The sequence below is a fragment of the Musca vetustissima genome, unplaced genomic scaffold (genome assembly GCF_032173495.1).
Source record: "Musca vetustissima isolate MV318-11 ecotype Yass unplaced genomic scaffold, APGP_CSIRO_Mvet_v1 utg10956, whole genome shotgun sequence".
Taxonomy (NCBI): domain Eukaryota; kingdom Metazoa; phylum Arthropoda; class Insecta; order Diptera; family Muscidae; genus Musca; species Musca vetustissima.
The window spans coordinates 1-15,429 of record NW_026889116.1 but is presented as its reverse complement, the minus strand read 5'-3'; positions in this window follow the sequence as shown (position 1 = coordinate 15,429).

The window sequence follows — 15,429 nt, the reverse complement described above, 5'->3', positions numbered from 1 at the left end:
CTTGAAAAATATTCTTTAATAAATCCACGCCTCAGTTGGCCCTTGAAAAATATTCTTTAATAAATCCACGCCTCAGTTGGCCCTTGAAAAATATTCTTTAATAAATCCACGCCTCAGTTGGCCCTTGAAAAATATTCTTTAATAAATCCACGCCTCAGTTGGCCCTTGAAAAATATTCTTTAATAAATCCACGCCTCAGTTGGCCCTTGAAAAATATTCTTTAATAAATCCACGCCTCAGTTGGCCCTTGAAAAATATTTCTTAATAAATCCATAAATCCACGCCTCAGCCCTTGAAAAATATTCTTTAATAAATCCACGCCTCAGTTGGCCCTTGAAAAATATTCTTTAATAAATCCACGCCTCAGTTGGCCCTTGAAAAATATTCTTTAATAAATCCACGCCTCATAAAAATATTCTTTAATAAATCCACGCCTCAGTTGGCCCTTGAAAAATATTCTTTAATAAATCCACGCCTCAGTTGGCCCTTGAAAAATATTCTTTAATAAATCCACGCCTCAGTTGGCCCTTGAAAAATATTCTTTAATAAATCCACGCCTCAGTTGGCCCTTGAAAAATATTCTTTAATAAATCCACGCCTCAGTTGGCCCTTGAAAAATATTCTTTAATAAATCCACGCCTCAAATCCACGCCTCAGTTGGCCCTTGAAAAATATTCTTTAATAAATCCACGCCTCAGTTGGCCCTTGAAAAATATTCTTTAATAAATCCACGCCTCAGTTGGCCCTTGAAAAATATTCTTTAATAAATCCACGCCTCAGTTGGCCCTTGAAAAAATCCACGCCTTCTTTAATAAATCCACGCCTCAGTTGGCCCTTGAAAAATATTCTTTAATAAATCCACGCCTCAGTTGGCCCTTGAAAAATATTCTTTAATAAATCCACGCCTCAGTTGGCCCTTGAAAAATATCTTTTAATAAATAATCGGAATCACATTTATTTTAAAGATTACCTTCCAGGGTGCAAATCTCGGCGAGATACTGGCATTATGAAGCCAAAAATTGGATTGTTTTTGCTCCTTCAATTTTTTATTAGCACATCGAATTCGATGAATTTAAAACCGGTTGGTAAAAATTAAAATGGAAATATTTAGAATTCGAAAAATTTTGTAATAAAAAAATGATTTTTGTAGCGGAGAATTTTTACAAAAGTCGCTGAGGCGTTGTGGGGCCATAATTGGGGGCAACAATAGGTAAGTGAAAAAAATAATATTTCCAATATTTCCAAATTAAAAAAAAATCTCTAGGTGATTACTATGACTTTAGATATTTGATACCGGCCCGCAATAATCGCATGAAATGCTTCAGAGCCTGCGCCTTTGTTGATTGTAAGGCGGTGAGTATTTTTTGTATAAACCTCTAATAGTACTCAGAGAATATTCGAGAAGAGAGCCTGGAAATATCTCCTTATAATAAATGCTGCCGAAACCACCGCATTTACATTTACCCGCAAAAATCCCCATCTCTGGATTCAGGCTAGAGATGCTGCGCAATTTTGTTTAAAATCATTGCCAGAAATTACATATGAATATGGCCATACAAGGTATAGTGTGTAAGTATGAAAGGAGGGCAGAGTGGCGCCCAACGTTAACTTGAAGAAGTCTTAACATTTCTTATTTTATTGATAGATGCGATAAAACGGAAGATTTTATACAATGTATGCGTAGTAATTTGCCATTTGGAGCGTCGTATGAGGGACTGTTCTGAAAATGGCTACGAAATATAATAAAATATTATTTAGAAAAAATTATGAAAATAAAAGCATTTCAAAAATAAAATTTAACAAATATTTTTGTTAAAAAATATTTTTTTCAAGTAGCGTGGATTTATTAAAAAATAATTTTTGTCAAGTAGCCAAGGCTTGGATTTATTACAAAATATTTTTCCAAGGTAGAAATTATTTGTAATCATTTTAGCGGAAGTGGTTTATTTAATGTTAACAGAACATAAAACAAAATTGGAATGTTTGTAACAATAATTTCAATATTACATGATAATTATTTGTGACTAACGTGAGTTGAAGAAAACCTTCATATAAATACCGCTACTTATGTATATAAATTAGTGAGCAATTTTTATATCTCAAATAAAGACAAAGTTCGAAATTTTAAGAAAGAATCTAAATATTTCAAAATATTCGTGCCAGCATGCAAATTATAAACTTCGTAATTCTCTTGGCTGTGGTCGCCTGTGTTCGTGCTTCAACCTTTCGAAATGTAAGTATATATTTTACACACAAGCCTACATTTTTGCAGCTTGGTACCAAAGAAAATAAAATTCTGCACAAAATCTCATTATAAGTTTTCAAATAACAGAAATCGGTATATATAATATATGTACTTACTTAGCTGGCTTGTAATAGAACTTTAATTCCATAAGCCGAGCTTAAAAAAAAAATTTCCAGGCGCGTCGGTCTTTTGTTATCTTCCACTTGATCTTTCCATTTTATTCGTGGCCTTCCCCTTCTGCGTGAACCATCAGCTGGTTCGCTTTTATATGCCTTCTGGGCTGGGGCAACTTCATCCATTCTCACAACATGACCTAGCCAACGTAGTCGCTGCAGTTCAAAACGTCTAACAATTTCGATGTCCGAGAATAACTGATACAATTCGTGGGTCATTCGACGGCAATATTCACCGTCAACGCATATCGGCCCATAGATCTTTCGGAGAATTTTTCTCTCAAACACTCCAAGAGCTGCCTGGCTCAACTGCTAGCGTAAGTACCCATGCTTCAGGTCCATATAACAGCTCGGGTAGTATCAGCGTCTTATAGAGTGTGAGTTTAGTCTGACGGGAGGTGGCCTTGCTTTTGAGTTGTTTGCTCAGACCATAGTGGCATCTGTTGGCAATCACTATCCTTCTCCGAATTTCAAAACTGATGTCATTCGTTTTATTTATGGCGGTACCAAGGTATATAAAATCTTTAACTACCTCGAAGCTGTACTTCTCAAGTTCCACAGTTGGTCCGAGTCTACTGGACGTCTTGCGCGTTGATACCATCAGCTTGGTCTTCTCGTCGTTTACTGCCAGGCCCACTTTGGCAGATTCCTTCTCAATTTGTTCAAAGGTGGCTGTTACCGCTCTCAGTGTTCGACCCATTATGTCTATGTCATCGGCGTAGGCGAGTAACATGTGTTGTTTAGTGTACAGAGTGCCATTTCTGTTCACTTTTCCCTCTCGTATGACCTTTCCCAGCAGGATGTTAAAAAGATCACACCACAAACTATCACCTTGTCTGAATACTTGTTCGGTATTAAAGGACTCCGAGAGGTCCTTTCCGACTTTGACTGCTGATCTTGTGCCACTTAAAGTTATCCTGCATGTCCGAATTTATTTTGCAGGAATTCCAAATGCAGACATGACTTTATACACCTCTGAACGAATAAGCTTTCGAATGCGGCTTTATAGTCGACAAATAGTGGAATATGTCGATGTGTTTTTCGTGGGGTTTTTCCAGGATTTGACGCAGAGTGAAAATCTGGTAAATGTTGGATTTGCCAGGTCTGAAGCCGCATTGGTATGGTCCAATACTGTCATTGACCATTGGCTTCAATCGTTCACAAAGTACGCTGGATAGCACTTTATATGCGATGGGAAAGATTCCTCTATAGTTGGTACATATCGTCTTGTCTCCTTTTTTGTGCACGGGCCACAGGATGCTGAGGTTCCAATCATTGGGCATGCATTCTTCTAGCCAAATTGTTCGAAGCAGCTGGTGCATGCTCCCTACCAGCATCTGACCACCAGTCTAGAATAGTTCAGCTTGTAACCCATCGGCATTGGTTCTGTGGTATCCACTTAACTGCTACTATTTGATACCAGAAATTTTTCAAAATGCTCCTACAAAATTCAAGCCTACATACGTTATTGATGTTTCAAAAACATTTTGCTTATGCGTTTTCTAGTTTTTGCCCGAATGTGACCCTAAACTTCATTTGAGGGGATTATTCTCCACTAAATTCCACTGTTAGTCTCGAAACAAAGTTTGTCTGTATATATAACAGATTATTAGAAATTTACAATATAAAATAGAATTTCAAAAAAAAAAAAATCTTATTTTGGATAATTTTTTTTTGTAATCCCATTCGATCCAATTTTCAAACTCAATCCTATATTTTAGGGGCATGGTACTAGAGAAAAAAATATTTTGCAGCAAATGTCACTATAAGTCACCGAAAAAATGAAGTCTCCAATTCTTATAGGTTTCTCAAAAAATCGCCTCTCATTTGGCACAAAAACAGAAATTTTAATGTTGATGAAACATGGAACTCCTTTCGACGTCATTGCCAAATCTCCCAAAAATTTCACTTAAGAGGAATGATGATGGAAGATATATTCTACGTCGAATTTCACTATGGGTCTCTGAAGAAAAGAAATCTCTAGGTGTAATAATTCGCTCACAATACTCGAATTGATTTGTGACATTTTCTTGACCGTTATTCTTTTATTAAAACATCCGTGGTGCGTATGAGTGTTGTCAGTACTTATACTACAATTTCTAAATAAAATAGAGAATATTTTGGAGGTCAGAAAAGCTAAGACATTTCGTAATAATTCTATATTTTTCTATCTTTCCTCCTGCATCTTTTGATACCTATTTTCTAGAAATTACAACCAAGGAAGTTTTATATTTTAGTTATTTTTCTTTTTCGTTTTATTTATTTTAAAGGCTGAATGGTGTATTGGTGATGTGGCCCGCAAAATAATATCCCGCTGTGCTGCCGCTCATGGAACCAATGATGGTATTTCCCGATTCAAAATTATACATATTTTTTTAATTAAAAAATTATTTAATATTCTCCCCTTGATTTTAGATGATTTGCAGCAATATCTTCAACTAAAACCGGCAGCATCCGATGCAGCAAAATGTTTTCGCGGCTGTCTTTTCCAGGAATGTCAATTGGTAGGAACATTTCTTATATTAAAATTAAATAAAAATTAAAAAAAAATATTATATTGGAAAATTATTTCCAGTTCAAAGAAGATCACACCTTTAGCTCTGACCTGGCCCGTCGTACCGCCTTCATAACTTCCTATGGCAATTGGGAGGTCTACAAGGTTATGGAGCAAAATGCCAATTATTGTATACAGCATATTAAGACTGGAGAAAATACGTAAGCAAAAGAAAATATATTTTTAATATATTTAAAATATTTGAAATTTACTCAGATTTTAATTGAATTGAATTTATCCTGAAATTTAAAATGATAAGAAGAAGAAAAATCAAAATTCGGAAAGATAAGAAATTTTAATGAAAAATGGTTTATTTTACTCTTCTTGGGGATAGATTTGGAATTGTGGATGTGGAATTTTCCCCATTCTTTTTCTATATTCTATTTTGAAGTTAAAAATAGTAAAATTGTCTCTTTTTTCAGCTGTGATTCTGCAGAGGAATTTTTACAATGCTATGTGAACCACAGTCCAATTCCCATATCTCTGCAAGCTTTGTTTCAATAAAATTGTGAACGGATCCTAGACAACAGAAATGTGAATTAATCGGAAACACAAATCAAACGAATTCCTCTATTTAAAAAAATAATCAAAAACATTAATAAAACAATTTGTGGTGGTTTCTTGTGCTATCAAAAATACGAATAAATATATTTACATATCAAAAGTTTTACGAATTTTTTCATTAACCTATTGGAGATACAGATTTATTTTATTCCAGGACCTCAATTCGAAAATTCGATAAAGAATAATTTTCCCTTTGAAGCCAAGACCCTGAAGGGTAGTTCTATGGGATAAATCGAGGCTCACTTGATATAAATAATAATTTCAAATTCAATTTAAATAAAAATGTATTTTAGTAAACTGAATTCAATTTTTCAAAATATTATCCATAAAGATATGAATTTTTGGTAAATATTCAGCTTCAAAATTCTCTACTACTCTCCCCATTTCATATTTAGTAGTACTGGGGCGTATAAGTATTGTCGAAACTCATACGCACCATTTATGAAATATCAACACCTAAGAAATTGTCATATTTAAAATCAATTATAGAGCTTTGTATATTACACCTAGAGATTTCATTTCTTCAGGTACCTATAGTGAAATTCGATGTAGAATATGTTCTCCATTGTAAATATTCACCTAGAATTAAGATTTATTAGGAAAAATTAGCAATCAATTAGAAAAAGTATGAAATTTTGTTTTAAAAATTTTCGGTTTTTGCATCATAATTCTATGCGATTTTTAATAAAATCTGTAATGTTTAGAGATTTATTTTATTTGGAGACTTATAGTGAAATTTTATGCAGAATATTTTTTCCTTTAATCCCAAGCTCCTATAATGTAGAATTCTAGGAGAAAATTTGGTTCAATTTGAATACCTAGATAATTAACACTAAAAATTTCAATAAGAAATTAAGTTATAAATTGATTATGATATTATGACTGACAATGTATCCCTACAGATTTAATTTCTTCAGGGACCTATAGTGAAATTTGATGTAGAATATATTCTTCATTGGTAATATTCACCTAAACTGAAGATATATAAGGAAAAATGGGCAATCAATTAGAAAAGGTATGAGATTTGCTTGAAACATTTTTCGGGTATTGCATCCTAATTCGATATGATTTTTAATAACATCTAAAATGTTTTGAGATTTTTTTTTGCATGGAGACATAAAGTGAAATTTGATGCAGAATATTTTTTCCTTTCATCGCAAGCTTCTAAAATGCGTATAAGTATTGTCAAAACTCATACGCACCATTATACGAATTTTTGAAATATTAGCACCTAAGAAATTGTCACATATCAATTAAATTATAGAGCTTTATATATCACATATAGAGATTTAATTTATTCAGGTACCTATAGTAAAATTCGATGTAGAATATATTCTCCATTGGTAATATTCACCTAAAATTAAAATTTATTTGGAAAAATAAGCATTCAAAGAGAAAAAAGTATGAAAATTTGCTTCAACATTTTTCAGTTTTTGCATCGTAATTCAAGGCGATTTTTAATAAAATCTAAAATGTGTTGAGATTTTTTGTATGGAGACTTCAAGTGAATTTTGATGCAGAATATTTTTTCCTTTCATCGCAAACTTCTAAAATGCGTATAAGTATTGTCAAAACTCATACGCACCATTGGACGAATTTATGAAATATTAACACTTAAGAAATTGTCACATATAAATTAAATTATAGAGCTTTATATATCACCCCTAGAAATTTCATTTCTTTGGGGACCTTTAGTGAAATTTGATGTAGAATATATTCTCCCTTAGCTTCGATCTCCTAAAATGAAGATTTATTAAGAAAAATAAGCAATCAATTAGAAAAAGCATGAAATTTTGCTTGCAAAAATTTTCGGTTTTTGCATCATAATTTGAGGCGATTTTTAAAATAATCTATAAAGTTTAGAAATTTCTTTTATTTGAAGACTTATAGTAAATTTTGCTGCAGAATATTTTTTCCTTAAATCCCAAGCTCTTAAAATGCAGTTTTCTAGCAGAAAATTTGGTTCAATTTGAATATCTAGAAAATTAACACTAAAAATTACAATAAGAAATTAAGTCATAAATATTATCCGATATTATGACTGACAGTGTATCCCTACAGATTTCTTATCTTCAGAGACCTATAGTAGAATTCGATATAGAATGTATTTTCCCCTAGCATTAATTTCGTAAAGTGAAGATTTAATAGAGAAAATTTGAAATTATTTCGTAAAAGTACAAAAATTGGCTTGCAAATTTTTTCTGATTTTGCATAATAATTGGAGATGATTTTTACTAAATTTTATAGCTCTTAGAGATTAAATTTGTTTGGTGACTTATAGTTAAATTTGATGTAGAATATTTTTTCCTTTGTTATCATGCTCCTAAAATTTAGGTTTCTAGGAGAAAAATCGAACCAATTTGAATACCTTTAGCCCTAAGTATGTCAATAGGAAATTGTGTCGTAAATAAATTCAGGTATTACGATTGACGGAGTATCTCTACAGATTTCTTATCTTCAGAGATATATTGTAAAATTCGATGTAGAATATATTCTCCCTTAACACGAACCTCCTAAAATGAAGATTTGTTTAATGAAACCTGTAGCATTAGGAGATTTATTTTATGAGGAGACTGATAGTGAAATTTAATGAGGATTATTGTTTCCATTGGTACCCTGATTCTAAAGTATAAGATTAGGGGAAAAAATTCGTTCATATTAAATGCCAAAATTTTAAAAAAAAATTATAAAAAATAGTTTTGTATATTCAAATGAAATTTCAAAAAAAAATATATATATATATTTTTAGTTTCAATTGTAGCATTTCTATTTCTATTCCTCTGCCATCAGTTTCTCCCTCTCTCTCTCTCTTTCTCTCTCTCTTTTTCATAGTTGCTTTGGTATTGATATTATGGCGTATACGTGTTGACAACACTCATACGCACTATGACCAAGTTTCTTAATATTGAGGACTAAGAAAATATCATGAGTTAATTCAAGTATTGTGTTTGATGTATTACACCTAGAGATTTCGTTTCTTCAGACACCCTTAATGAAATTCGATGGAGAATCTTTCTTACGTTGACGTTATCCATCGAAAATGAAGATTTCTGGGAAATTTTGCATACAAATTGAAGAAAATATGAAATTTAATAGGAAGGACATTTGTATAAAAGTGGGTTTCTTTGAGGGGATTTTTAATGAAACCTGTAGCATTTAGAGATTTATTTTATGAGGAGACTGATAGTGAAATTTAATGAGGAATATTGTTTCCATTGATACCCTGCTTCTAAAATAAAAAAAATATTTTTATAAATTCAGAGAAATATTTTTAATTTTAAATTGTAGCAAATTTGTATTACACAACCATTATATTCTCCCTCTCACTCTCTCTTTTTCAGAGTTGCTTTGGTATTGGTAGTATGGCGTATACGTGTTGACAACACTCATACGCCCTATGACTAAGTTTCTTAATATTGACGTCAAGTATTGTGATTGATGTATTACACCAAGAGATTTCATTTCTTCTGAGACCCTTAGTGAAATTCGATGCAGAATCTTTCTTCCATTGACATCAACCATCTAAAGTAAAGATTTTTGGGAAATTTTGGAATGAAATCGAAAAAACATGAAATTTTATTCCGAAGAAATTTGCCTTAAAGTGCGTTTATTCAATGGCAATTTTTAATGAAACCCATAGTATTAAACGATTTATTATGTGTGAAGACCTATAGTGAAATTTGATGAGGAATATTGTTTCCATTGGTACCCAGCTTCTAGATATAAGATTAGGGGAGAAAAATTGCTACATATTAAATACCAAAAATTTTTAAAATCAATAAAAAATATTTTTGTATATTCAAATGAAATTTCAAATAAAAAATATTTTTAATTTAAATTGTAGCTCATTTCTATTCCTCTGCCATCAGTTTCTCCCTCTCTCTCTTTTTCATAGTTTCTTTGGTATTGATATTATGGCGTATACGTGTTTTTTCTTTAGTATCAGGCCCTAAAAATGAAGGATTTTGGAAGAAAATTGACCGGAAATGAAATAAACTGTTTAGAAAAAAAAATAATTTGTTTGCTTTATACTTTTTTCGAATCTAAATTTTATTATTATATATTATATATAGAGATAAAGTTTATTTGGGAACCTATAGTGAAATTCTGTGTAGAAAAAATTTTCCTTTAATAACAACTTCGTATTTGAAAGTTTTAGGTTACTTTTAGGTACCCAATTGAGATAGGATGGTATAAAAAATTGTATTTCTTTATTTTTTATTTTTTCTTAATTATTTAAAATTTTGTTGGTATATTTTTTAATTCCTTTCGATTTTGTATTCAAAGTAAAACAACATTTAAATTATAAAAAAAATATTTTATTTTTCCAAAAAAATTATACTTGTTTCCTTGCCCCTAATACCCATATATCGATACCAAAATTCCATTCACCTTAGAATAATCCCTCATATGATGCTCCGTGGGGTAGATTGCTGCGCATACATTGCAAAAAGTCTTCAGTTTTATCGCAGCTATTAATAAAAAAAAAATAAAATTATTTTTTTCTCTTCTATACGTTGGGCGCCATTTTCATTTTCTCTCTCCCAACTTCATACTTACATATTATAACTCCGATGTGGACTTTCAAATGTGATTTCTGGCAGTGATTTAATGCAAAAATTCGCCACCTCTATTGCATGATTCCAGAGGTGAGGATTTTTACGGGTAAAGGCAAAGGCGGTGGTCTCGGCCGCATTGGCGGCAAAACTGCCATCGCTGTTGTACTGGAAATTAAAAAAATAAAATTATGAAAATTAAAGAGGGTATAGCCCAGATCCTCTAAAGATTCCCTAGAGATCTCAAATGCTACTTTTGAGAATTTCGGAAGTATTTGGAAATTAAAAACCCGTTCCGATACTTACCGCCTTACAGTCCACAAATTGGCAGGCTCTGTAACATTTCATGTGATAATTTCGAGCCGGTTTGACATATCTATAGTCATGGTAATCAGCTGAGAAAAAATATTGAATTTTTATTAAAAAAAAAAAACGAATTTCATTTCCCAAATCTCTTACCAATCGATGCTTCATAAATGGCCCCGCAACGCTTTAGGGAATTTTGTAGAAATTCTCCACTGCACCAGTCATTCTAAAATTCCAAATTTTTATATTAAAAATTTCAAAATTGAAAATAAAAAAAATCGAAATTGTTTCCAACCTACCGGTTTCAAAGCTCCACTCCCGCTGCCATTGAATATGACATAAATCAAAAATAATCCAATTATTGACTTCATTATGAAGTTACCCTGAGAAGATCCAGTTCAATAATAAGTGTGAATTTGAATTAAATACTGCTGTTTTATATTCAAAATTTTTCTTCAAATAATTTTGATATAAATTGTGATTTGAAAGTAAAAATTACAATTGTGTAAATGGGTCATTGCCCTTGTAATTTTTTTACAGAACATGAAATTCAAATTAAGATGTAATGATAGGGCGGCACACTTTGTTTGAGAATTTTCAGAATTTATTTGAAATACATCTTGTATTAAAAAGGTGTTAAATTAACACATTTTTTATAATCCATTTTTTAGGCCATTGAAAAAAAAATAATAAAACCAATTTTTAGGCCACAGAAAAAAACTTTTTAATAAATCCACGCCTTTTTGAGGTCCTTGGAAACATATTTTTAATAAACCCTCACCTTTTTGAGGTCCTTGGAAAAATATATTTAATTAATCTACGCCTCTTTGAGGTTATAAATAAATCCCCGCCTTTTTGAGGTAATATAGAAAATATCTATGGGAGCTATATACAAATCTGGACAGATTTTCATGAAACATAGCACACATCACTCTAGACTTAATTCAGTACGCTGCGCCAAATTTCATGCACATCGAAAGGTATATAGGGACTTTGGTGCACCATTTACCTTAAATCGGACGAAAATATATATAGGAGCTGTATATAAATCTGACCTGATTTTCACGAAACTTAGCACACATCATTCTGGACCTTATTCAGTACTCTATGCCAAATTTCGTGCAAATCGAATGACATATAGGGACTTTGGTGCACCATTTACCTTAAATCGGACGAAACTATATATGGGAGCTATATATAAATCTGGACCGATTTTCACGAAACTTAGCACACATCATTCTGGACCTTATTCAGTACTCTATGCCAAATTTCGTGCAAATCGAATGACATATAGGGACTTTGGTGCACCATTTACCTTAAATCGGACGAAACTATATATGGGAGCTATATCTAAATCTGAACCGATTTTCTCGAAACTTAGCACACATCATTCTGGACCTTATTCAGTACTATATGCCAAATTTCGTGCAAATTGAATGACATATAGGGACTTTGGTGTACCATTTACCTTAAATCGGACGAAACTATATCTGGGAGCTATATCTAAATCTGAACCGATTTTCTCGAAACTTAGCACACATCATTCTGTACCTAATTAATTTCTCTATGCCAAATTTCGTGCAAATCGAATGATATATAGGGACATTGATGCCCCATTAACCTAAAATCGGACGAAACTATATATGGGAGCTATATCTAAATCTGAACCGATTTTTCCCAATTTCAATAGGGTTCGTCCTTGGGCCGAATAAGTGACTTGTGCCAAATTTCATCCAAATCGGATCATAAATGCGACCTGTACTTTGTTTACAATTTAACATCTACAGACGGACGGACATGCATAAATCGACTCAGAAAGTGATTCTATGGATATTCCCAAAAGGAACCATGTGTCTATCTCGTTTCTTTTTGCCTGTTACAAACATATCCACAAAGACATAATACCCTGTACCACAGTGTGGTGAAGGGTATAAAAATCCACGCCTAAGGAGGGTCCATGCAAAAAAATAGTTTTAGAAAATCGTCTAAGGACAATCGATGAAAAAATATTTTAAAACCAGTAAGCGGAGCAGTATACTCGGACGGGGCCGACCATACGATACCCTGCACAACTACGACCGAGTTCCAACTTTCTAAAGAAGTTTATTCCGAGCCTGGGAAATATTTCGTGTCATTTGCATCCTCTTGCCCGATTAGAGGTCAACAGCACATCTTCCATACACTGACATATTTTCCGAATATTACTAATATTCAGTATAGCGTTTCTAATTACTTTTCCAGATTCCCTTCGCCGTGGGTTGTATTGTGATGTTCGGCTTATAATTATGGCCTATAGATCAAAAAACACCAAAATTTCAGTTTTTGGTCCATTTAATACCAAAATTACTATCTGATCATTACCGAAAATGATAGGCGTTCTCCTTGACCATCAGTGGAACCTCATGGAAAATTTCAAAGCGGTCAGGGCTATATTTCCGCTTTCTAGTGTGGTAATGGCCTACTAAATAGTATCCGGATACGTGAACACCTATAAATATTTAAGAGTAACTCCCACATCCGAGTACATACGACAATATAATTGGTATCAATTGAAAGTTCGACCACTCCTCTTGGGTATACTATCAACTTCCCGGGCCTGTGTCCTTCAGGAGTAGTTATATACACTATAGAATACAAATTTTCCATTTTTCACACAAAAGTGAGGTCCCATTTGACCCGCTAAATATTGACAGATCTTTATCAAAACAGGCATGCTTATTCTCTGGGCCGATCCCCTTCTCCATGTAAAATTTTGTGACGTTTGGGCCATAGTTTCGGACTCTGGAGCGATCAGAAAATCGGACAAAAATAAAGTTTTTGGTCCATTCCATCCCCTAAATATTAACCGATCTTTACCAAAAACAATAGGGGTCTTCATTGGTCAGAACCCACCCTACCTGCAAAATTTCGTGAAGATTGGTCCATAACTGTGGTCTGTATCGTGTTTACAAATTATAATGGACAGACGGACGGACACACATGTCTAGATCGACTCAGCTAGCCGAGATATGACGATCGGTATACTTAAAGGTGGGTCTAGGACCAATATTTCGCGGCGTTACAAACTTTTGAGGCTGCACAAAGCTATAATACCCTGACAACATAGTTGTGTAGGGTATAAAAATCCACATGACAAAAAATCTCTTAATTTTTTTAGTTTATTTTTATTTTACACCTTAACCTTATAAAAAATATATTTTTTTAAATAATTTTTTTTTTTTGTGATAAGTAAGTCATTGTCCCCTCGGATCCATAATTATCCCTTCAAAGCAAAGCTTCCAAAGTTATTGGAATCGGACTATGTGTGGCATAGCATTTCAACATCTCTTCAGCTGAATCACATCTGAAAAAAATTTAAATAAAAAATATTTTTCAAAAATTAGGGATCCAGAATGTGTCTAAAAAATATTTTTCAAAAATTGGGATCCAGAATTTTTTGTTTAATTTCTGTTTGAATTAAAAAATATTTTAATTTAAAAAAAAAAAGTTTGGCTTACGTATTCGGTCCAGTCTTCACATGCTTTACACAATAATTCCCCACTGCCTCCATTGCCTTAAAGACCTCCCAATTCCCATACGAAGTTAAAAATGCTGTGCGTCGTGCAAGATCGGAGCTAAAGGTGTGGTCATCTTTGAACTGAAACAAAGAATATTTGAAATCATAATTTTTCATAATTTTAGAAGAAAAAAAATCCAAAATTTCTTACCAATTTACATTCACTGAATATGCAGGCCCTGAAACATTTCGCCGCCTCTGAGGCGGCCGGTTTTAGGTGTATATATTGCTGGAAATCAACTAAAAAAATAGGGAAAATATTTGAAAATAATTTTTAGTAGAATAAATATTAAAGATAATTGAAATAAAAAAATATTTTTTTAATTAAAAATCCAAAAATACCTTCATTGGTGCCATGGGCAGCAGCACAGCGTACTGCTGCCTTCTTCAGATAGTTGCCGCTACACCATTCCGACTGAAATAAAAAATAGATATATAGAAAAATAAATTAAGGGATATTAAATTTATATTAGGGAGACCTCAGTCGAACATATGGCAGGTTAAAAACTCCCTTTTTCCTCCTTTGAAGGAGGATCCATAGATTTTCATTCTGGAGTACCATAATGCGTATACGTGTTGACAACACTTATGCGCCCCTTAGCCTTCTTATAAAATAGTGAGGAAATTAGGTTATCTAACTGACCTTTTTATGTACCGAACCCTTAACTAAGGCCACCATAAATGCCAACAGAATTCCATATTCGAAAAATTTCATTTTTTTTCCGCTGAGAGGCAACGAACTTAACTGAGATCGAATTTAATAACTCTACAAAAATATTTAAAAATTCTCCTTAATTTATAAAGTTTTTAATTTGTTGTTATTTATAATTTGCCGGATGACAATACCGGAAGACATGGCATATTTGTCACAGCTAATTATCATGTAATTGTCAAATGAATATTCGACTGGTTACTGACCTTTCGACCAATTACAGCAAAATAATAATGTGTAATATATGTTTATGTTTACTACAATATTTCTTTAATGACCTGAAATTGGCGTAGATTTATTAAAAATATTTTTTCGGTGACCCAAAATAGGCATGAATTTATCTAAGAGTAAAGTGATTGACTGGCTGACTGATTCAACGATTCATCAACGCCCAGACGAAACGGTTGAAGCGTGAATCTTGAAATTTTGGGTGAGGGTCACTCTTGGTACAAATTTGACAGATAAGGCTGGGCTTTTGGAATTTCGTACTAGAACGATACGAAAAGTACTAAATGTGATTTGGCGAACCGATGGAACTAGAACTCTGAAATTTGGATAGGTGGTCGTTGATAGAGTGTAGGATAGATGTACCAATAGGTTTTTGGCAATTCGAACTATAACTATCCGAAAAGTACTAAAATGTACTTAATTTGGTACAAATTCGTAGCATGTGAATGGATCGAGCTAAAAACTTGAAATTTGAAATGCGAATTAGGGTTGAGATGTAGAGTCTATTTAAGGAGATGGTTGGGAAAGCGTGTGA